Genomic DNA, 24,771 nt, shown 5'->3' on the forward strand with positions numbered 1-24,771 from the left:
CCAGTCACTCAAAGGGAAGAAGGAGGGGAAACTGAAAACCTCAGCATAATAATAAACATGCTACGTGGTGATTGGAGGTATAGATTAGAGGAAGACAAAAGATGCATCCTGAGGAAAATGAGACCAGAAACCCAGCGGAGGTCAGTCTTTTCCTCCAGGTTGCAGTTGTTTGCCCTTTGTTCTCAAAGAAAGACCATGACATTAGGGGGATGACGCAGAGTCTGGGCTGGACACAGTTACCAGCTCTATTTTCTCCTCCACAGCCATCTGGGTCCAGTGGCAAGATATAGATTAGGACAACAGGACATGGCTCTGGAAGCAATGGGATATCTTGGTCAGGTTATTCAGGGAAAGGACTGACATATTATCCAATATGAAGAGGTTGAGATCATTCATTAATAGCCAAGTCTCAGGAGTTTGTGGCTAAAGAGTGAGGAAGATTTCCAAAGATGAATGATAAGGAATAAAAATTCGGTCCATAAGCAAATAATCAATAGAGGATTATAAAGACAGAACAAAGAATAAGTAAAATCTAAAAAGAAATAAAAGCTAATTAAACAAATGCCCTAATATTTAGGGGAAATGAACCAGTATTAGCAGAGGAAAGTGAGAATCCTCTCCCCAGAGATCACGAGAAAACAAGAAATTTTAAAATAGTTCAAAAGAGCAATAAACTCAGTATAAGAATCAAAACTTGCAATTAAAAATTTAATAAAACCCTCAGAAATAGTAGAGCAGGAAAAGATGAATACATGATAGAGAAGAAATAGATAAAGAAAAATAGAAGCTTTGAGAGAGAGAACAATACATTTGAAACACAAAAATTTGAAACACACACACAAAAAAAAACATTAAAAAAAGTTGAGGAAAATTTAAGCCAAAGGTAACAAATGTTAAAAAAAAAAAAAAAACAACCAAAAACAAAAAACCACAAAGATTCTATTTAACCCAAAACATCTGAGTTTGAAGACAGGATACACCAAGATAATTTAATATTAAAAATTTCTCAGAAGAATATAACAAATAAAAAAATTTGAATACCACAATGCAGGAAATAATTCTAAAAGCTATCCAGAATTTCTGAATATACACACAGTAATCAATAGAATTCACACCGCCACCAGAAAGAATTTTGTTCTTCAAACTTCAAGGTTTAATCAAACAATTTCAGTAACAAGAAACAAATTTTCTAAGCTATCAGGAGAAAGATCTCCAAATATGAACTAAAGATAATTCAAATGACATATGATGTTGCATTCTAGAAAAATCACAGGAATCATAACTTCCAAATGTAAAAGAACTCAGGATGCAACCCCAAATAACAGATCCTCCAAAATTGAGTCTTGTTATTGTTGTTCAGTCATATCTAACTCTCCATGACTCCATTTGTGGTTTTCTTGGGAAAGATTATGGAGTAATTTATCATTCCTTTTATAGGTTATTTTAAGATAAGAAAACTGAGGCAAACAGGGTTAAGTGACTTGTCCAAGGTCACACACAGCTAGTGTCTGAGGGTGGATTTGAACTCAGAAAGACTCATCTTTTTGACTCTAAGCCCGGTACTCTATCCAGCATTATATTCAATGTGCCTCCTAGCTGCACCAAATTGAGTCTAATAAACAGCAAAAAAGAATATATATTAAATAAAAAGAAGCCACTTGGGGCATTCTTACAAAAAAATAAACAAGCAAACAAACAAATAAGAAGCTAAACAGATTATTTGCAAATACCCCAAACAATCGAAGCACACGAAAAGAAAAGGAAACAGGATTAACAAGATTAAATAGAAAAATGAATTATCTCAGGTTTTATAAATTATTATTTTTTTTTAAAAAAGAGGAAAATAGATCTATGGGGTAAAGAAAAATACAAGGAAGAATCATGCAGGGATAAAAAGGATTTAAGAACTAAAGATCTAAGGGAGATTTAAGTAAGTGTGAGAAACAATAAATGAAAATTTTTAATCTTTTTCTTATAATCGAATCAGTAACTTTTTAGTGGGAATAAGAGTGGGAAATTGTACACACTGGGGTGGGGGGGGGAGAGAAGGGTAAGAGAGAATAAGTGATGTACCCTTACAGTCTGAAGATGAAATGGGAAGAGGTAACTCCTTCAGTCTCTCAAGAAGGAGAGAATTTAGGGTTGGGTTGGCTGATGGATTAGAAAAAGAGAAATGGAAGGCAGTAGAAGAAATTCATAAAGGTACTCAGGACCCAGAGTGGTTAAGAGGAACCAAATTCAGGTTAGAAACCATAGTGTTAAGAATGGAGCCATCCAGCCCTGTTTGTAGTGGCTAGAAGCTGGAAAATGAATGGATGCCCATCAATTGGAGAATGGTTGAGTAAATTGTGGTATATGAATGTTATGGAATATTATTGTTCTGTAAGGAATGACCAGCAGGATGAATACAGAGAAGACTGGCGAGACTTACATGAACTGATGCTAAGTGAAATGAGCAGAACCAGGAGATCATTATATACCTCAATAACGATACTGTTTGAGGATGTATTCTGATGGAAGTGGATCTCTTCGATAAAGAGAGCTTTAATTGACCAAAGATGGACAGAAGCAGCTGCACCCAAAGAAAGAACACTGGGAAATGAATATAAACTGCTTGCATTTTTGTTTTTCTTCCCGGGTTATTTATACCTTCTGAATTCAATTTTCCCTGTGCAACAAGAAAACTGTTCGGTTCTGCACACATATATTGTATCTAGGATAGGTTATATCTAGGATGTAACCTATTCAACATGTAAAGGACTGCTTGCCATCTGGGGGAAGGGGTGGAGGGAGGGAGGGGAAAAATCGGAACAGAAGTGAATGCAAAGGATAATGCTGTAAAAAATGACCCAGGCATGTGTTCTATCAATAAAAAGTTATTAAAAAAAAAAAAAGAATGGAGCCATCATCATGGTAAGGGTAGGGGAAAGACAGGACCTCATGATTTATGACATAATACAGCTTCCAAAAATAGAGGCTGATATCGAAGACCTAATTCTCATGTAAAATTGCCTCCAAGAGAGCTATAGAGTTCCAGAATGTTAGGGATAAAATGAACTTTAGGACACAGAATGAGAAAGCTATAAGGTAGTTGGCACATAAAATATTAGGACACAGAGTATAGACATGCAGTGCATTGGTTAGAATTCAGTTTTGGAGCTGTAAGGCTAGATTTTCCATCTTGGTTTGTCACTGTCTATGTGATCTTAGGCAAGTGAACATAGAACCTCCTTGGACCTTCAGTCCTCATCTATAAAATAAGGGAATGAAATCTGAAGACCTCTAAGGACCTCCCAGCTCTAAAACTATGGGCTATGAGAACAGAAAGTTACAACTGCAAAGGATCATTTAACCAAATGCAAGAATCACAAGGCACTCTAGAATGTAGACTACTCACAGGAAACAAAAAAAAATCTTAAAACAGAATGTCTGAGCTAGAATAAACTTTAAAGAAATTATCAGAGCACAAAGGGGGCCTTGGAAAAGAGGATTAGAACAGAAAGGGACGATGGAACACAGACTGTCTGAGCTGGAAAGATCTTGGAACATAAAGAGCCCAGCACAGTCATCGCCATTTCTCACCAGATTGTAATTCAAATACTCGATCATGTTGTCCACCCTCCCCCACCCCTGCTCCTTCTCAGCTTCTTTTTGGGTGTTCTTTCCCATTAGAATGTAACTCCATGGAAACAAGGACTGTCTTTTTGCTTGAATTTTTATTCTCAACTGGATATAGCACAGTCCCTGGCACATAGTAGGTGCTGTATAAATCCTTATTTTCTCCCCTCACTCCCAACTTCTCCCCAGCACAGTACATGACATTAATGCTATAGAAATGCTTATTTCCACCCTCCATCCCCCTCACAGTGTCTGGCACATAGGAAGCACTGTATAAATACTTGTTAAATAACTAGAAAGGTCCATAGAACATAGAATATTAGAGCTGGAAGGGATCTTGAAACATAGACCATTTGAATTTGGAAGGAATCTCAAAAGAAAGAAGATGTTGCTCTTAATGTTGGAATAAACGTCAGAACAGAGAATGTTAGAATTGGAGGGAAAGTTTAAAGATCATCTCTCGTGTGTGTGTGTGTGTGTGTGTGTGTGTGTGTATGTGTGTGTGCGCGTGTGCGTTGTGTGTGTGTGTGTGTGTGTGTGTATGTAATGGACATCCCTGGCAGTCTAGTAAAGCCTGTGGACTTCTCTCAGAGTATTGTTTTTAATGTCATAAAATGACTCACACAAGGTTACCATGGAAACCAATTATACTGAAATACAGTTATCCAAAAAAAAAAAAACCCCAAACCCAACCAAAAACCCCTCAAAACAAAACCTACTGCATGGCTCTCAAGCTAAGAACCTTGATCTAGTTCAACTCTGTCAGTTTACAGATAGGAAAACTGAGGATTAGGGTGTTGGGGACATGCATCATATATTCTATTTTTGGCAGAGTATAACCTAACAGCAATTGCAGGCTGATGAATCTTTATATGCTGTTCTCCATTGAAGCTTCCTCAGGCTATAAGGAACATAATCCACTTGCCAATAATAACAAATAACAATAATAATAAAAGAAATATCCTTGATTAACACAATCGCAAGCTTTAGCCATTTATCTCCTGAATGTTGTGAAATTCTACAAATAAAAGTAATCTAATTTCATTAAAAAGAAACAAAGCAGCAATGTTATTGCAATCTTGCCTTTATACAAGTGAGATAAAATTGTCAGAGTGTTGGATATGGACTAAAATTTTGTCTTTCACTCACTATCTGTGTAATCGTGGCCAAGGCCCTTGACTTTTCTGAATCTAAATTTCCTTACCTATAAAATGGAAAAAAATGAAACAAACATTTATTAAGCACCAACTAAATGCCAGACACTGTCCTAATTCTTATCTCATTTGATGCTCACAATAACCTGTTGAGGTGGGTGCTTTTATTATCCTCTTTTTTACAGAGGAGGAAACTGAGGCAGACAGTGAAGTGATTTTGCTCAAATTCATATAGCTTGTGTCTGAACTCAAGTCTTCCTGATTCTAGGCCCAGCACTCCATCCAATGCAGTACCTTTGATAGAGGTAATACCTGTATTACTGACCTCATAGGCTTGTTTTGAAACTTAAATGAGATAATGTATACAAGGCCATACATGTCAGTTATTATTATACCAGAAATCCTATACCCTAAAATAGTTGTTCTCAAAGTGTGATCCATCTGCATCCAGAGAGAGAAGTATGGATTTTGAATATGGATCAAAGCACAGCATTTTTATCTTTTTGTTGTTTTTGTCATTTTAGTCATTTGTTTGCTTGGTTTGTTTCTTATGGTTTTTTTCCCTTTTTTGATGGATTTTTCTTGCATAATATAATAAACGTGGAAATATATTCAGAAGAATTGCACATGTTTAACTCATATTAAATTGCTTACTGTCTAGGGGTAGGGTAAGTGGGAAGATAGGGAGAAAATTTTTTAACACAAGGTTTTGCAAAGGTAAATGATTAAAATAATCTTTGCATTTGCATTGTATTTGAAAAAATAAAATACTACTAAAATACTAAAAGAGAAAAATTTTGGTCCATGGGCCCCAAGGTATTGTTGCTGTCCTTTCAGAGGGTCCCCCAATTTTAATATTACTTTCATAATAACACCAAGACATTGTTGCATATTAAAATATTCCTCCTCTTTCCAACAACACATTTAATTATGTGAGCTCATATTTTCTTCATGCATTTTAATCAGTGACATATTACATTAAATAAAGAATTTGATATGAGAATACAGCTGTCTTCTATTACTCCAAACACTAAAGAGATCTGCAAAAATGTGTAAAATAAATGCTATTCTTTTCATTAATTTTTTTGTTTAGAAAAATAGCTATTTTCACAAAAAATATATTGTTTATATTTACATGTAATAATCCTTTCTAGCTCTAAATTTATAGTCCCAATAACCTATTGGTTCACAGACTCTCAAAATCAGAAGGGAAGGAGGTGTTATGATGCAGTGAGAAGGGAGGAGGTTAGCTGTGGAGTCAGAGAATTTGGTTTCAAATCCCATCGCTGACATAAGCTTAAGCAAAACATGTAATTTTTATGTGAGCTCTGTTTTTCTCAGAGGTGTGTGTGTGTGTGTGTGTGTGTGTAGGAGTGGTCTCTTCCTCTATAATTTTGAGAAGCCACTTAACCCAACACAGATAAAAAAAAATGGGTGGGGAGAGTGTTTGGGATGGAGAGATAGATTTGACTAGGTAATGCAATAGGTACAACACTGGACCTTCAGGAATTACTACCAGTTGTGGGTAAATCACTTAACCCCTTCCTAAAACTGGAGAAAGAAGTGCAAATCATCCAGTATCTTTGCCAAGAAAACCCCTGTAATGACTGCGTATTTAAAATCAGCCGGAGTCAGGAATTCAGGTTAAGGGAAAAATCTTCAATCTTTATTGAAGCGAAGAGATGAATAAGGATTGCCATAGCAATATGGGCAAGAAAGATTGCGATAGCAATATGAGCAGCTGCCACAGGAAGCCAGCTAACAGAGGGAGCTCTGAGCTGAAAGGTCGTCGCAATAGCAAAAGCAAGCAGTCTCTCCTCCCCTTCCTTTTCCACTCCCCTGCCTCCACCCACCAAAATCGTCATTTCCTATACAACACATCAGGACTTGCACAAAGAGTGGGCAGGGGCCATTCTTTCTCCAAGCTTATATATTAATAGAGTATGGTCCAATTACTATTTAGCCTCACGTGCTTGGGACCTTAGTGCATCAACTCAAGCCTCAGCCCATTACAAACCCCATAGACACCATGGTCCTCATAGAGCTGGCCACAACTGAACAAAACACCATAATGGGAATTATCTCTGTAGCATCATTATCCTCATGTACATTTGTACACTGCATTAAGGCTTGCTAAGTGTTTTACAAATAGCTCATTTTATCCCACAACAATCCTAGGGGACAGGATTACTATCATCCCCATTTTACAGATGAAAGAACTGAGACCAAGGGAGGTTAACTGATTTGCCCAATGTCACAGTGCTAGTAAATATCTGAGGCTACATTTGACTTTGGGTCTTCCTGACTACAACCCTAACCCAGCACTCTGTGTACTATGGCATCACTTAGTTGCCTTTCCAACATGTGGTCATCCAGCCTCCATTTGAACACCAGCAGTAATTTTAAAAATTCATTATTTCCTGAATCAATCCATTCTATTTTTAGATAGTTCTAATTGTTAGCTAGGTGGTACAGTGGACAGAGTGCTGAAGTCAGGAAGCCCCGAGTTCAAAACTAACCTTGGATATTTCGGTTTCCACTTATTATGTGATCCCAGGCAAGGCATTTGCCTTAGTATCCTCATCTGTAAAATGAGCTGGAGAAGGAAATGGCAAACCATTCCATAATCTTTCCCAAGAAAATCCCAAATGGGGGCATGAAGAGTCAACTACCACCATAGTGCTTTAAAGTTTGCAAAACACTTTGTGTAACATAGTATATTGTATAAAGTATATACTTTGTTATTTCAATTGCTCTTCTGTGCACAAAACACAAACTCTGGTCTTCTCACCTGTAAAAGGGAGCTGACACAATGTGTATTATTGCCTACACAGGAGTAAGTGTCTAGGCTGGCATTAGAACTCAGAGCTTATGACTTCAAGTTCAGCACTCTTTTCCACTTCACCACAGCGGACAAATGGACCATAATCTTGGGCAAGCCAAATGCCTACTGAGCACAAAACACAACCTTTGGTCTTCTCACCTGTAAAAGGGAGCGGACAGCAATATGCATTATTACCCTCACAAAGCTCATCATGAGAAAAATAAAACCCTTATAAAGAGCTACAGAAACAGGAATGATGAAAACAATGAACCCTATGGGAGAATACCACAGAAACCACCTAGTCTCTGCCAGCTTGCTACCATAGACCCTCCAGGGAGTAGACAGGAAGAAGAGGGAGCCCACCCACAGCCTGGGTCTGTCTCGGGCAGACCTTGGAGGGCAGCCAAGGCCCAGATGTGCATTCAGGAAATGGGAATGATAATTTCATTGGGTGCTCTGTTTCCTAGATTTTCAAGCAATCAATTTGGTGCTACTCCTCCTGAAATTTAATGCCAATGAGTAGGGAAATGATTAGTGCAGAGTTGCCTTGTTCAATGGAAGGGTTCCAACTGGGTGAGGAGATGCAGAACCACCTAAGCTACGCCCACCAAGCACCTGGGCCAATTTCCTACAATCTGAGAGATTGTAGATTGGCATAGTCCAGCTTTTCACAGAAGAGAAAAGCCCAAAATACAGCATGGCATAGTGGGCAGTGATGGACTTATAGTCAGGGTTCGAATACTGCCATAGACTTGGCTCTGTGATTCTAGGCAAGTCATTCTGTCTACCTCAGTTTCTTCAACTGCAAAATGAGAATAATAATAGCATCCAGGATGATTGTGAAGACCAAATGAGATGATAAAGTGTATATACTACACACTAATCAGCGTGTTTTACAAACTTTAAAGTACCATAGCTATTATTATTATTATTACTGTTAGCTATTTTTGAGTTAGTGGTAGGGAGGGCTTTACTCCAAGTGTTGTGTTCTTTCTATTGCCTCACAGCCGCCAACCTACCCATATCTCTACCCAAAGGCCCACACTCTTCAGGGATAGCCAAACCAGGTGAAATCTAGAATGATTTAACTATAGATCTGCTATAGACCTGCAATGCTAGGAGGCTGGTTTCAGTGCCTAATGATGACCCAAAGAGTTCTGGGATTCTTGGATTCTATAAGCTAGCATCAATGGTCCCCATTCATCTGGGGATTCCAGCTTGCCCTGGAAAAGCACTGACACCAAATGCTTTGGGATCTCAGAGAGCCAAGACTTCATACACAAACAAGGGTTCTCATTGCATCCAGGGCCATCTCCAGTCTTCCCAATCTATATCTAGGCACTGAATCCAGATGGAAAGAAAAATGAGGCAGGTGACCTTGCACAGCCTCCCTCCCTTAAATCCAATTCATTTGCACATCATGGCATCTCCTCCCTGATGTCAAGATGCTCCTCAAGAATGAAGTCCAGACAACAATTACTACTCCTACCCTTGGTTCTGACCTCGACTTTTACAACTATTGATCACTTTTCTAGCCTCCAATCTCTTCTTTCTCTAATCCAATCTCCATGCAACTTCCTAATTGGCATTCCTAAAGTACAGGCTTAACTATGTCACTCTTTGGCTCAAGAAGCTTTAGTGGCTCCCAATTGACCCCAAAATGAAATGGGAAACTTCTTTGTTTTGCAATCATTTCCCTTTTACTCCTAAGCTCTATGAGTACGAAGACCAAACCTTCCTTCCCTGATCAATAGTTCCCTAAGTGGGATGTATTTATCAATTAAAATATAAACTACTTGAAGGCTGGGGTTGTCTCATTTTTGTCATCACCTACCAGCCTAGCACATGGTAGTTTCTTAATAAGTGCTGGTTTACATAGTAGGTGCTTATTAATACTGATCTTTCAATTATAAATATACAAGCCTATGAAACAATCCTATAATTGTCATTTTTCATGGTACTTCTTTGAAGTCTCTTAATATATACAGCCTTGTGTTACTGTATATTTTCATATATACATTCTTTACTATCTTGTGATTATCTATATATGGATGTGTTATTAGGACTTGACTCTTAGAATAGGAATTCCTTTATTTTTGTCTTTGTATTTCCTAAGCCTGGTATACTATAGGTGTGGATAGGTACTTGTTGATTGGTTAGATTCCTTTCAAATAGTCTATGAGACTCTACGAGAGCAGGTATCATATCTTCATCAGCTTTGAGCACAAGCTCCTACCTGTTGAGAGTACTCAGGAAATATTTGTTGCTCAGGTTTATACAATCAGGAGGAGAAAGTGGGAGCCTAGGCAGTAAAGGGCCTTTGAAGACCAATCTATTCCGGATCCCACTAATTTTACAGGTGAGGAAACAAGCCCAAAGAGGTGATTTGACCAAAAGCTCACAGCAAATTAGAGGAAGTTCTGAGACCAGAACTCAGATTCCTTGATTCAAGATCAGAATTTTTTTCCCCACTCCACCTTGTTGCTACTCCTTTTTGGCCATATAGGAAAAAAAAATTACAAAATTTTTGAGCTAGAAGGGAGCTTCAGAGCAGCTGTGATTCAGAGAATAGAGTGTCAGGTCTGGAGTCAGTAAGATCAGTGTTCAAAGCCAATGTTGGACATTTCCTTGCTGGGCAAATCACTTGGAAATGGATCCATTGGAATAGGAAATGGCAAATCATGCCAGGATTTTAAGAAAACCACAAATGGGATCATAAAGAAATTACTGAATGACAGAAAGGTGCTAAATATACAGAATGTTAGAGCTGGATGAGACCTTGGAACAAAGAATGTTTGAGTTGAAAGAAACCATAGAACACAGAATGTCATAGCTGGGAGAACACAGAATGTTGGAGCTGGAAAAGAATATAGAACACAGAATGTCATAGCTAGAGGGACCTTAGAACACAAAATATAAGATCTGGGAGGGACCTTAGAACATGGAATGTCAGAGTTGGGATGGGGGGCCTTAGGAGCATAGAATGTCTGAGTTGGGAGAGCTCAGGACATAGAATTTCAGACTGAGGAAGTTCTTCAGAACATAGAATGTCAGAGATAATGGAAGGGACCTCAGAGCATTAAATGTCAGAGGTAGGATAGTGCTCATTACAGAGAATGTTAGATCTAGGAGGGATTTTAAAGCATAAAATGTCTGAGCTGGGAGGGACTCAGACTACAGAATATCAGAGATAGTGGGAGGGACCTCAAATTGTGGAATATTAGAGCTGGGACAGTTCTCGGAACATAGAATGTCAAAGTGGAGAGGGCCTTAGAGCTAGAAAGGAATATGGAACATAAAGTTTTAGAGATGAAGGCGACTTTTAAACATAAAAGGTCAGAACTAAAAGGGGCTTTACAAATCAGTTAGTCCACCCTCTTTCATTTTATAAGAGGAAGCTGAGGCAACTTGACTAAGATTTTACTGCCAGAGTCAGGAACTCCTTGTATCCCCCATCTCTTCCAAGTCCATTTGGAACCAGCTCAGTTTGGTTCCAAGAGACCTCTGAGTTTGTAGATCTGGAAGGAAACCAGACTTAAGGAATGGAGGAATCTGTTCAAGTCCAGCAAGGCCGGGAGTGCCAGGAATCTGAGCTGTCCCTTCAGAAGAATTGAGCCCTTAGAACTGGCAAAGGGATACAGTACACTCAGTGTTTGGCTCTGATCTGAATCTTCAGCCCAGTCACTCCTTGATTGCAGGAGTGGGCTTTACTTCCTCCCTCTTCAAATTAAAAAAAAAAATAATATCACAGAATTCCAGAGTCACAGAGAAGGCAGAGATTCCAGAAATCATTTAGTCTGATTTGTACCTGAACAGAAATCTGTTTTTAGAACATCTCTGACAGTCACTTGCTTGAATTCCATTTGAGAACCTTATTAATGATCTGCTTCAGTAGATTAGAGCTGTCAGAGTTGTAATTAGCAATTTTTGAACCTGTGGTGAGCAAGAGGGTGAGTAGGAGTAGAGATTCAGCTGAAATGTGGCCATGAAGGTAAGACAAGATCTCTAAGCTATTGATGGAGGTCGAAGCCTCTCCTAAAAAACAATGGCTACTGCCCACAAGGGTGAGGTGGGCAGGGGAAGAAACATCTATGATAGGACTATCAAGGACCCTATAATCTCATTATTATTCTTGGTTCTGTATTCTGAGCTAAGAACAATGAATTTAATCCTTAATGACACCCATTTAAGATAGTCACTATTAGTCTTCTCTTCTTGCACATTCCTATATCTTTCAAGTGATCCTTGTATGTCATGGTTTCCGTTTCCTTTATCAACTTTGTAATCTTCTCTAGGGCCCCATTCAACATATCACTATCTTCCTACAATGTTCTAAGGCCCTGAACGGAATGGAGAACTCCACTTGGGGTTTGCTCAGGACACAGAACTGCAGGGCTATCACTGCCTTTGTTCTGATAACTCTGCTTCTCAATTTAGTCTACAGTGGATGGCATTAGCTTTTTTTGGCTTCTGAGTCATCCTCCTAACGCATGCTGCATTTTAAATTTGCTAAAACTCTTAGAACTTTTTCACACAAACTTTTGTTTAGCCATGTCTACGCCAAATTGAACTCATCTAATTGACTTTTTGGATACAAGTGTAGGATTTTGCATTTATCTCTACTGAGTTTTATCTGTCTAGTCAATGTAGATTATTCTTTATCTTAAGGTCAGTTCTCAGTTATAGTGTCACAGTGCTTTCTTCAACAGCACATATACTATAGATAGTGTCACAAATTTAGGATTGGAAGTCCCTAATGATCATCCAGTGTATTAGCTATACTTCTAAGTCTTGTATCATTTGCAAATTTTGTTTATAATATCTATACCTTCACCTAGGCCACTGATAAAAATGTTAAATAGCACAGAATTTACAACAAATCCCTGGAGTAATTGCATTGTGAGAGACATCCTTCCAACAAGACATTGATTCATTAATCAAGCTTAGTGTCTGATCATTTAACCAGTTTTGAATTCACCAAAGTTATATCTATTCCACATTTCTCCATTTGTATACAATCTAGGTATATCATGCTTATGGTATTCCTCCAACCTACATAATTTACGCCATATGATTTATCGAAAAAGAAATAAAGTTAGAGACACAACTCTTCCTCCATGAAGTCATATTAGCCTTTAGTGATGGCTGTTTCCCTTTCTAAATACTCACAAACCATCCCTTTAATAATTCATTCTAAATTTTGCCAGGAATCAAAGTCAAGTTGCCTGATCTGTACTTAAAGAAGTGAAGATCTTAGTATTTTTGAAATCTAGGACATTTATTGATCTCCAATACTGTTATTCTCCCATTTTTCATATTTCAAAGACCACAAGCAGCCATCATATTCATTCATTCATCATAGTAATCACAAATCATTCAGTTTAAGTCTAAGGGGTCTCTTCTATGAAACATGAGGATCAATCTGTTTAGGGAAAAGATAGGCAGAACTTTCCCCTATGTTTCAACCAGTATTTCTTTTTAGTCAGTTGTGGTACAGAGGAAAGAACAATGGACTAAGATCTATATTCAAATCTCAGCTTCACCATTCATCAACTGGATGAAATTGGTAAGATCACAAATTTTTACAGCTTTCTCAGCTGCAAAATGAAGATGATAATAACCATCTACCTAATAAATAGAAATTTAACTGTTGGTACTCTAAATGGAAATTTTTTTTCCAATGAGCAATCAGGAGATATGAAGAAATTATAAGTAAAAGGAAGGGATGACTGATAGGTTTTCTTCAGAGAGATAAACTAATTTCATTGGATATGCAAAGTTAATAAAAAATATCATTTCATGGGATATTTGGTCTCTCACTTTGCAGGGCTGATAACAATTGTAAACAAATAGACCACCATGAAAATAACTATTGTATGTGTCTAAGATCCATATAAGAGGAAAAAGAAAAAAAGAAATATGATGAAAAACTCAAACTCCTCAAAACCAAGTAAAATCGTCTTGAATGATTTCTTCAATCTGATAGAAAGGTTTGAAAATATAGTTCAGGAAAAAAAAAAACAAGTATGTCAATAATTTATAGATGCCTAGGACATGAGACAGCTATATAATAACACAAATGCTAATTAATTATGACTGAAGAGCAAAATCAATACCAAATAAGAAGAAAAATTACATTAACATATACAGTTACTATAGTTTTAACCTCATGTATTCAAACAATTGTTGGCTGTGATAAAAAGAGAAATGGATAAAAGTAAAGCCCTCATTATCATTATTTCTTAGAGAGTGTAGAGCTGTCAGAACAATGCAGCCAGTGAGTCTAGAAGCTTTTATACCTGGTTTTCCTTGTTAAGCAAAGATGTAACCAGTAAGGGAGAATACAGTCTTACTTGTATAGCATTATAGAGGAAGATGGTTCAAAATTATGACTATAGTAATATCTCATAAAACAGAAAGGATAAGAAAAATGAAACTAAAGCAAGTTTGGCACTAGGCTCCAAAAAACGCAAACATCCAAAAGCATTTATAAGTGAAACTAAAAGGACAACAAATAATTCCAAAGTGGAACAGATTTGGCTGTGTTTCTATAGCTATTTTTATCAATGATGACAATGGAAATACCATATTTTGAATTATACTTCAGCACCCAATGCTATCTGGGGAAATGGAAATGTCACTTAAGAAGATCAGGAGGGAAAAGAGACTTTTGTTTGTTGTTTATTTGTTTTTCAGACATGTTCAACTCTTCATGACCCCTTATGGAGTTTTCTTGGCAAAGATACTGGAGTAATTTGTGATTTCCTTCTCTAGGTCACTTTTTTTAGTTGTTGTTAAGTCATTTTAGTCATGTCTGGCTCTCTATGACTTTATTTGGGATATTCTTGGCAGACATACTGGAGTGGCTTGCCATTTCCTTCTCCAGCTTATTTTACAGTTGAGGAACTAAGATAAACAGGAATAAATATCACATAGCTAGTAAGTGTCTGAGGCTGGATTTGAACTCAGAATGATGAGTGTTTTTGACTTCATATTCAGCACTCTATCCACTAAACTATCTAGCTGCCCCAGAAAGAAAGACTAGATATAGCCAATGATTCAGAAGCTAAATACGTCTGGAAGCAATACAATTTAAAGGCACTCAGGGATCAATTTTCAAGGTATCTGGAAGGGAAAATTTTTTAAAATGGAAAAGATCATAGATTATTTATTATGTTTTTCTATGTAACAGTCCCTCTCAAGCAAGTGAGAAAGCATCCACAATCACGGAGCCATGTCCTTACTATTTTCTCTATTAATATAGTTGTGAAAACATGAGAACACATAGACTTTTGAGAAGATTTTCCATAGATTGCATCTTTAGTCACCCTCATGACAGAGAAGCACAGAGAATATGGGTTCACTGTGTTTACTATATTACAAGGAAGCATTTGGTTCAGTAGACCAAAATACAGCTTCCCTATATGTAGTTTGGCCCAAAAGCCTTATATATTTTTTATTATTAAGACCTTAAAAATACACAAAGGCTTTTGGGATACTCTATATATGTCATGATCTTATAATTACTTAAAAGAAACAGTCATGGAGCTCAATATCAATTTAACAATCTGATTCTGAGTATCAGTAAAGGAATAAAACAGAGAGACGGATGCTCAACAAAAATATTGGCTCGTGTTATGGAAGACGCCTTCTACAGAATCTAACAGAAGACAGATTTCCTACATGTAATGAGATTATTTGATTACTCTAGCTTGTAGATGTTGTGTCAAATGTACCAAACTCCTTAATACTCTAGGATCTTCTCAGCTAGGTCCATAGCACCTCAAGAAATGATCAGCCATACAGTCCACAAAGGGAAAGCCACATGATGAAGAAGGTATATAATTCAGGTTATGACATGTTGTTGGAGTAGAAAAGATATTTTAGACAGGTAAAGTAGTAAGTCAAAGATGTGGGCCCAAAAAGGAATAGAATTAGTTAGATTGTAATTTTGATACATAGTACTTTTGATGGTCATTCCTGCCTCCCTTCCAATACCAGTGTCTATTTTTTCAATACAAATAGTCTAACATGATTTTGTATAACTGCAAATCCTGAAATACCACAACTCCTAAAGTATCAAAATTACGGATAACCCAAAGAACAATGGAATGATATTTGGTATTTATGGTACTGATGATGACTTGCATGCAAATTATGTGTAAGGCATCATCAGGATTGTGTGTCTGGAAAAGGAAAGCAAGTCATAAAATGCATGGATAAACCATATGTGCTAGGTGGCTCAGTGGACAATACTGAGTCTGGAATCAGAAAGACATATTCCTGAGTTCAAATCTGGCCTCAGATACTTATTAATTGAGTGACCCTTTTGCCTCAGTTTCTCATATGTAAAATGAGCTGGAGAAGGAAAAATCATTCTAGGCTCTTTGCCAAGCAAACCCTAAATGGGATCATGAAGCATCACACGTGACAAAAAAAATGACCAAATAACAATGTAATGAACTGGTAACCATTAATTATTTATTCAAAGACCCCAAAAATGGCCTCTAGGACTTTGTTGTAAATCCTTTATGGATTTTTCTTTAAGGGGATGGACAACAGTTACATAGGATAAAAAGGCATAGATTGGTAGAGATTTGTATCCATACAAGAAAATACCCACACATATGAGACAATGAATCCATTGGGATGCAGCATAGAAAAATAGAGAGACTACTAGACTCAGAGCTAGTAAGACCTGGGTTAAAATTTAACCTCAGATACTAGTTGTGTGGACTTAAATAGGTTTCTAAGTCTTTGGACCTCAGTTTCCTCATCTGTAAAATAAAGGGATTTATTACAATCTCTTTTGGCTCTAATTCTATGATCCTTTGATATTCTCTACTCCCTCATAGCTACTAAAAGGATCAATGGAGATAAAGCATGGTATGGAGGATATGCTAGAATGGATGACCTTTGGGGAATGGTGTAGTTCTTTCAAAGACTAAAAACTTCTCTCTGAAACAAAGGCCCAATTAAAAAAAAAAAAAAACTACTGGGGCAGCTAGGTGGCCCACTGGATAGAGCACCAACCCTGAAGTCAGCAGGACCCGAGTTCAAATCTGACCTCAGATACTTAACACTTCCTGGTTCTGCAACCCTGAGGAAGTTATTTAACCCCAATTACCTCAGCAAAAAAACAAAACAAAAAACCATTCCAAACACCTATCAGTGATATTGTAAAAGGACATTTATTTATTAAATGTCTACTATATGCCAGGAGATATGCAGAATACTACGATCTCTGATGAAGTTGGGGATCATCCAAGGGTAATGGAGAAGTACATAGTGGGTACTGTTCAGGAGAGATGGTCATCAGAGCTAGATAACAAAAGTAGAAAAAAGATGGCCCCATTATGTGGCCAGAGAGGGAATTAGCTTCTATTCACCCAGCCTGCTCTTTTTGTTGTCCTCCCAATGTCATTTGATCTTGGAAGGACCCCAGAATGTTGAGAACCATTCTGGAGGATTTATTGGAAGATCTAGACAAGAGTGATAGAGGATGGGTAGATAAAGATGGATTGTTGAATGTATCACTGGGGGAAACACCCACATTAATAAGATTTCAGATCCAATGATATATTGAGTCTTCTTCCAATACCTCATCATGGTTTGGAGGCGATATTGGCCCTTAAAGTCTATGGATTACAAGGTCTGGAATGCCTTATCACACTGGAGAGATTTTGAATGTCTTTGGTTTGTGCCAAATTATGTGCAGCTGGATGGCATAGTGGATACAGTGCCATGTTTGGAGTCAAGAAGACCCAGAATGGGCAGCTAGGTGGTGCAATGGATAGAGCACCCGCTATGAAGTCAGGAGGACCTGAGTTCAAATCTGCCCTCAAACACTTAACACTTCCTAACTGTGTGATCCTGAGAAAATGATTTAACCCCATTGCCTCAGCACAAAACAAACAAAAAAACCAACCCAGAACTCTAGCCTCAGATAGTTATAGTTGTGTGGCTCTGGGAAAGTCACTTAACCCTGTTTGCCTCAGTGTCCTCATGTGTCTAGAACTAGAAAAAGGAAATGGCAAACTACTCTAGTATCTCTGCCAAGAAAACCTCAAAAAAGGGGTCAGGAAGAGTTGGACATTAAAAAATTCTTAACAACAAACTATGTGTCTGTCACAAGATGCAGAAAGGGTCACTATCCAGACACTGGCCATTGTGTAATTTTTTTTGTTCCCATCCAAATAACTCATAAAGGACAATTTTCTAAGGTGTGGGCAAGATTGCAATCGTTCTTGGCAGAGAGACCTCCCCACTTTGATGAAATTATAGATCCCTCCCTAAAAGTCATCATTATTAATTTTCAATATCATTAGTCTCACTCTAAACTAAAATAGTTATTAATTTTCAATATTATTATTTTTCTCACTAGACTGAATTATTGTTATTAATTTCCAATACTATTATTTTTCTCACTCTAGACTGAAAGTTATTTTCAATATTATTTTCTTACTCTAGATGAAGTTATTAATTTTCATTATTATTTTTTCTCATTCTAGACTGAAATAGTTGTTATTAATTTTCAATATTATTATTTTTTCACTCCAGACCAAAATAGTTGTTATTAATTTTCAATATTATTATTTTTCTCACTTTAGCCTGGCAAACTCTTGCCTGTAGAGGGAGGAGCCAACACTTCCATATTTCCCTGTTTCAACAGGGAAGTATAATCATGGAATCATCATTTTAGAAATGGAAGGAACCTTAAGTCACCTAGTTCAGTTTGCTCATTGTCAACTGAGGCCCAGAGAAAATAAGCTACTCGCTGAAGGTAACACAGGTAGTTAGGGATTTGGAGCCTGGTCCTCTGACTTTATATCCATCTCTCTTAACACTATACTATACTACCTGTCCTGTTCCCAAATATAAGAAATACTTGACCTCATTTGGCGAATTGAAGTCAGAGGCATTTAATCCCATATTCAGATGTCAGCCATGGAATCTTCATATCCATTTTAGAAGCCAACTGGATAATTTTCATGAACTATTACTATTAAAACACTAAAGTTGCCAATATTCTCTATAAATAAAATAAACTCTGTGTGTGTGTGTGTGTGTGTGTGTGTGTGTGTGTATGTATGTATGTGTAAGGTTTAGTGCTACATGACATTTTTGGCTACTTACTAAACAGAGTGTAAATTTCTTATCTTGGTATTCAAAGCCCTCTACAATTGGGATCCAAAGAATATCTCTTCAGTCTTATCTCTCCCTGTTCCCACACTGGACAATCCGTTAAACCACATTCTTATCTTGGTCTCTCTCTCTGTTTTTGTACTTGCTGAGTTAATGGTGAATGGAATGAAGGCAATGGATTAAAGGACAGGACTTGAGTTCAAATCCCACTTGGAATACTTATGTGAAAGCAAACAAGTCATTTTCTCTCCTTTGGGCCTCAGCTGTTTCCCTCTTTAAAATGAAGTGACTTGTGGAAAAATAATAAATTTAAAAATTAAATAAATAAAATGAAGTGACTGGACTAAAGCCCCCTGACTACAAACAAGCTTCACCCTCGCAAGTCGAGATCCTCAGATTTCCCATAGAACTTTTATTGGGATCTTTCCTTTCCATTGAGTTCCTTCTTCCTTTATGATGATAATTTATATACATATCTTTCCCCCTCCTTGAAATAGGGAGCTTTCAAATAAAAAGGGCTAATGTTATATTCCTCAGTAATTAAACATAAGACTTTGCATAGAGTCAATTAAAAGTGTTTGTTGAATAACTAAGACCAGGGTTTGCATCTCTCCACCCTTTGCCTGGGCTCATGTGGCTAGACGTGACTAAGAGAATCTAGAAATCTTTTAGGAGAAAAACACATCCTTTTATGGCAAGCAGTTACCTGGAAAGGAGTCTTATAAGTTATGTAGAGACATGCTCTGAAATTCTCTTCATTCATCCCACTTCCCCTTAATTCCTCTGTAATCTCTCTCTTTCTCTCTCTCTCCCCATTCCTCTCTTTCCCTTTCTTTCTCTCTCTCCCCCTTCTTCAACCCCTTCCATCTCTCGCTCCGTCACGTACACACACATTCTGGAACCCTGCAGCTGCTCCAATTCTTCTTCCTGTCTGCATAGGAAGGCAGATGGAAAAGAGCAGGGCCAATATCCAGCTGTACTGAATATGAATTTCCCAGTTCAAGCACAAGAGGCCTTTAACACATGTGGTTTGGCAAGACTCCCTAGTCCATCTCCAGTTCATACAAGATATTATATAGAAACATAGAATCTCAGAGTTCTGCTGCATATGTTTATAACTTTAGAATATACTTTCCTCATAATGACCCTGAGACTGGTAACAAAAACATGTGGTGGCTAAAACTCAGAAAGGTTAAAGTGATTTGCCCACAGTCATAGAGTGAGTGTTGGTGTTAGGTTTTGAACACAAGAAAGCATGGGAGGCACCTCATCGATGATGCAATATAACCAGGGTCTGAAGCATGAGCCAACTCCACTATGTACCTGATGAGCAGTCATCCAGACCCTGCTTGACACTTCCTGGGACAGGGACTCACTATCTCATGATACAACTCATTTCATTGTTGGGCAGCTCTTCATACTATTATTTCTTCCCACAGGTCCTAGTTGTGCCCATTGTGATCAAGCAGAACAAGTTCATTTCCTCTTCTACACGGCAGTCCTTCAAATAATGGAAGATAGCCTTCTTGTCCCTTCTAAATCCTTTTTTCTTAACCAACAAGCCTCTATTAAGTGTTTTCCATATGGCAGAAAAGACAAAAATCAAAGTCTAGGAATTTATAGTCTGTAGAATACATACATAGAAAAGTAATTGATATATATGGATATATGATATACACACATACACAAAAATTACATTAAAAATATTGGTTCTGGAGGACCTTGATTCAAATCTTGCTCTTTGCTCCACTATCTATGTAGACAAGCCACTAAGTTATTGGCTCTCAGTTCCTAAGATGTAAAATAAGGGACAAATGGCCCACTGGAGATCTCAAATCTAACTTCAATAAATATAAAGTTTGTACAAGGCAATTTCTTCAATGGATCTTCACCTGGCATAATCTTAAGGCCTTTCACCATCTTGGTCATCCTGAAATTTAACAATAGCCTTCCTAAAATGTCATGTGCCCAGAAGGAAAGATTACTTTTGATGTATTCTGACCAGGGAAGGACCTATAAACTGCCTAGGAACAATCAACAACAGCCCACTTTCTTCTTTGCTCCCCTTTCCTAAGAAGGTCCCTCATTCTCATCCACCTCAAAGTCCCTTCTCTCATCATATATTAAATTTTTGCTTAGTTTCCATTATTCTTCCCAACTTTCCTATTACATCCAGTCCTCCAACCCTCAGGTTATAATTTACCCTTCTGTCACACAACTCGCACTCAATTCAATCTGTCCTATTACTTTAGCTAATAGGACATAAACATTTAAAACCATTCTCAGTTTCCATGGGGTCTTAAATTACATTTTTAACCCTTTCCCATTCAGATCCCTTGGAGACAAGCCAGAATGCTAGAAAGAGCACCAAAATCAGAAGACTTGTCTAAATTCCAGCTTTGCCACTTGCTACTTGAGCAAATGATAAAACTTTGTTGAGCCTGTTTCCTCGTTTATAAAATAAAGAAATGTTTGATGAGCTTTATAACTAAATTATACAAGTATTTAAGCACCTAAAATTTCTAACTATTATTAATAATCCTAATTCTTTTTTTTCCAACTCCAACAACCTGATCTGATCAGTCAGATATCTTGTCTTCAGATTACCAACTCGTGAATTAGTGAGTGTGACCCTCAGATCAATCCTATCATCATTCTGAATCTCAGTTTCTTCATCTGTCAGACTGGAAGTGTTATACTTATACTCCCTAGTTCTCAGGGCCCTAGGGAGAAAAGTGCTTTGTAAACCGTGAAAAGCTATGGAAGGAAAAGCTATTCTTATCGTAGCCCTCTTCTGGCACCTTCCTCTTTTGCTAGGTTGCTCCGCTGCCCAGTTCCTCTCCTATCCCGCCCTGTTGCCTCCAATTCCATTCTGTCCTCTCCTATCATCCCCCATATCCTCCAATTCAGCCCGGTCGCTCTCTGTATCACCCCCCTCCTGATCGGCCACCTTCCAACCCCCGGGCCAGGTAGCCAGGTGAGAAAGGTGTCCGGAGCTTCCCTCCCAGCAGAGACCCAGTCCCAGCCCAAGATCCCCCCCGCACCCACCTTCTCCCCCTTGCTCCGAAGACTCCCCTTCCCGGGCGCTGGAGCACAGCAATGGGAAGTGGGAGGGGGAGGAGTGGGGGAGCTGAGCCCAGCTGGGGGCGGGAGGGAGGGGGAAAGGCGGCTCAATATCAGGCGCAGTCCTTCCTGGGATTTGTAGTTTATATCCCTTTCTCTGCCGCAATCCAGCCGCATCTTTAGAACTCCATCTCCCAGGAAGTCCTGCGGTGCTCTCTCTCCACCCCAGAGCATTCTAGCCGGCTGCTGTTAAAGGGGACCAAGCCTGGGAAGGGTCTTTGGGCCACGTCGCCCCTTCCCCCTTCCCCCACCCGGTTCGGCAGCAGCTCCTCCCCTCTCCTGCGGCGTCTGCCCTCCCTCCAGCAGCATCTCCTCCTCCTTCCCTTGCTCGCTCCCTCCCTCCGCTCTGCACATCTCCCAGCTCTTGCGGTCAGTGCTGCCGGCTGCAGAAGTCCCTAGTACTGTGCGCTGTACGTAAATCCAGCGGCGGCGGCAGCACTGAACGCAGCTGTCTCCCAGCCAGACTGTGCGTATGCACTGCAGTGCATTCCGAGCATTGCACTCATCGGCCTCTGGCCATCCGCACCCCCTGCATCCTCCTCCAGCCCCCTCCCTGGGCTGCGCACACGAGAAAAATGCTGCAGACGTCCTTTCCCTCACCAGGTTTGAAGAGGTAAGTTGCGGAAGGAAAGGAAAAAAAGGAAGAATTTGTAGCTGGAAGGGACTGTCAACTCAGCCTTCTCATTTGACAGATGAGGAAACTGAGACCCGGAAAGGCGAAGGGATTCGTACCAAATCACACAGGTAGGAGGTAGTGATGCTGGCATTTAAATAGATGTCTGACTCCAAATTTTCTTTGCACCACCTCTAGCAGAATGAGATGGGGACTTTTGTTTAAGGCTAAGCGTCTGAAAAGGAATGAATCTATGGGGGTGGATGGAAGGATGTGTTGGAGGGAGGGGGAGGTTATAGTATTAGCGACCCAACCTCTTCTTTTTTTTCTGAGGAAGGAGGAGGGATGCTCTGCAGCACCCTGGATTTAGCAGGTAAAATTGTCAAGACCTAGGATTCGGACTCCTGGGACAGGGATTGGGGAGAAAAAGGAGGGATGCGTGTGTTTTTACATGGTGTGTGTGTGTGTGTGTGTGTGTGTGTGTGTGTGTGTGTGTATGACAGAGATATAATTCTGCCAGGTCCAGAGATGTCACATTAATCAATGAAGAGTTTAGGGCTTGTCAAATGTGCTGATGATGCTCTGATGGCCAGAACAGGAGCCCAAGAACCTACATTCACAATAGGGCTATCTCTCGTCTGTCTGGTGCTTTCAGGTTTTCCAATCACTTTTTTCAGAGCAACCAATCCTCATTTTACAAATGAGGAATCTAAGGTCTTGTGGACATGGATGATTTGTCCAAGGTCATCTAGCTAATAAGAGTCAGAACAAGATCCACCTCTTCAAGATCAGGATTTATTTTAGGCTAGGCTAACTTCTAGGCTAGATGTATCGGGAAAAAAGGCGGTATGAAAATTGTTCTCGTTTTTTAAGCTATATTACAAAACAGAACCACCTTCAAGCCTTAATGCGGAATGATGCAGGGCTGTTTTCCAAAGGCCTGCATTTGATGCTGTATGCAGGGTAGCCTGCTTCAACCAACCCCGAATCAAGTTTAAAGCGTCATTCCTCCTCCCCCTCCTTCTCCCTCCCCCCACCCCTATCCTTTTTATTTTTTTGCCTTTGGTAAGATTTCCCACAATCCTTACCTTGTTCTTCCTATACACAGGATTTTAGACCTCAAAAATACCTTGGAAATCATAGGCCAACACCCTCATTTTACAGATGAGAAAACTGAGGCCCACAAAGGTTCATTTGCCTAAGCCTTAGGCAAACCGTGCTAGACACTAAGGTGATATACAGCTAATTAGTAGAACAGAATTCCTGACTCTAAATCGAAACCTCTTTCCTCAGTGCCTGGCTAATTTCAGCCCTCCCTCCCCCCAATTCTTTGTTGAAATAGACAATAGCCTTGACGCAGCACTAGGGAGATGTAGAGTGTTGAACTAGATTATCTCTATGTATCCTTCCAGATATAATAAGGTTCCTACTCTATGGTACCTAAAGTAGGAGATTTAGATATTTGAAGGGATCTCAGAAGTCATCCAGGGCGGCACCTTCATCATACAGGTAAGAAAGCAGATGCAATCACTTGTTCAAGGTCACACAGATATTAAGTAGCTGACTTGGGAATTGGATACAGTTCTTTTCCAATTCCACATTGTTTCCCCATCTTCTATGCTGTATCTTATTCACATGTATACACATTGTAGCTTTCCCTGGAGCCTCAGTTTCTTCCTCTGATTTTTTTTTTAAAAGAGAGGACTGAACATGATGCTCTTCAAGGTATTTTCCAGTTCTGGCATCCTGTGACCCTAGAACACAGGTTCTTACCCTTTGGGTAACGAAGCCCTTGGGCAGGCAAGCTGGCGAAACCTAGGGATCCCTTCTTAAAACCTTTAAATGTATAAAATAAAATACCGAGGGCTGCCAAGGAAACCAATTATATTGAAATGCATTTTTCAAAATGAAATTTTCTTGAAGGTTCAGTTAAGCGTGAATGTGAAGCCTGGGGTCAGGAAGACCTGAGTTCAAACTTAGTCTCAGATGTTTAGTAGCTATGTGACTCCCAGAAGATCTCTTAGCTTTCGTTTGCCTCAGTGATCTCCTCTGTAAAATGTGGATAACAATAGCATGTACCTCACTGCACTGTCATGAGGATGAAATGGAATTGTAAAGCGCTTAACACAGTGCCTGGTACCTAGTAAGAGCTTTATAAATGTTAGCTATTATGTAAAGGATAGAATGGTGTAATCCCACCCCCATATCAAAGTGTGAGGAATAGTATATTGGATATCATGTAGAATAAGAAATAGATTTATTCAATTTGATCCAGGAGCAAGAGCTAGAAGATG

At 38.8% G+C, this 24,771-nt stretch overlaps 1 protein-coding gene across 1 annotated transcript in view; it reads right to left on the reverse strand.

Annotated features, from left to right (window-relative positions):
- KCTD21 (potassium channel tetramerization domain containing 21) overlaps window positions 1–21,851 on the reverse strand; it is a 36,684-nt gene extending 14,833 nt beyond the window's left edge. Inside the window, exon 1 of the mRNA XM_051987208.1 lies at window positions 21,790–21,851. The gene's annotated coding sequence lies outside the window, so the exon portion shown is untranslated. The remainder of the gene's footprint in view (window positions 1–21,789) is intronic.
- Window positions 21,852–24,771: the final 2,920 nt, after the last annotated feature.

Source organism: Antechinus flavipes, chromosome 3, assembly GCF_016432865.1.
Source record: "Antechinus flavipes isolate AdamAnt ecotype Samford, QLD, Australia chromosome 3, AdamAnt_v2, whole genome shotgun sequence".
Classification (NCBI taxonomy): domain Eukaryota; kingdom Metazoa; phylum Chordata; class Mammalia; order Dasyuromorphia; family Dasyuridae; genus Antechinus; species Antechinus flavipes.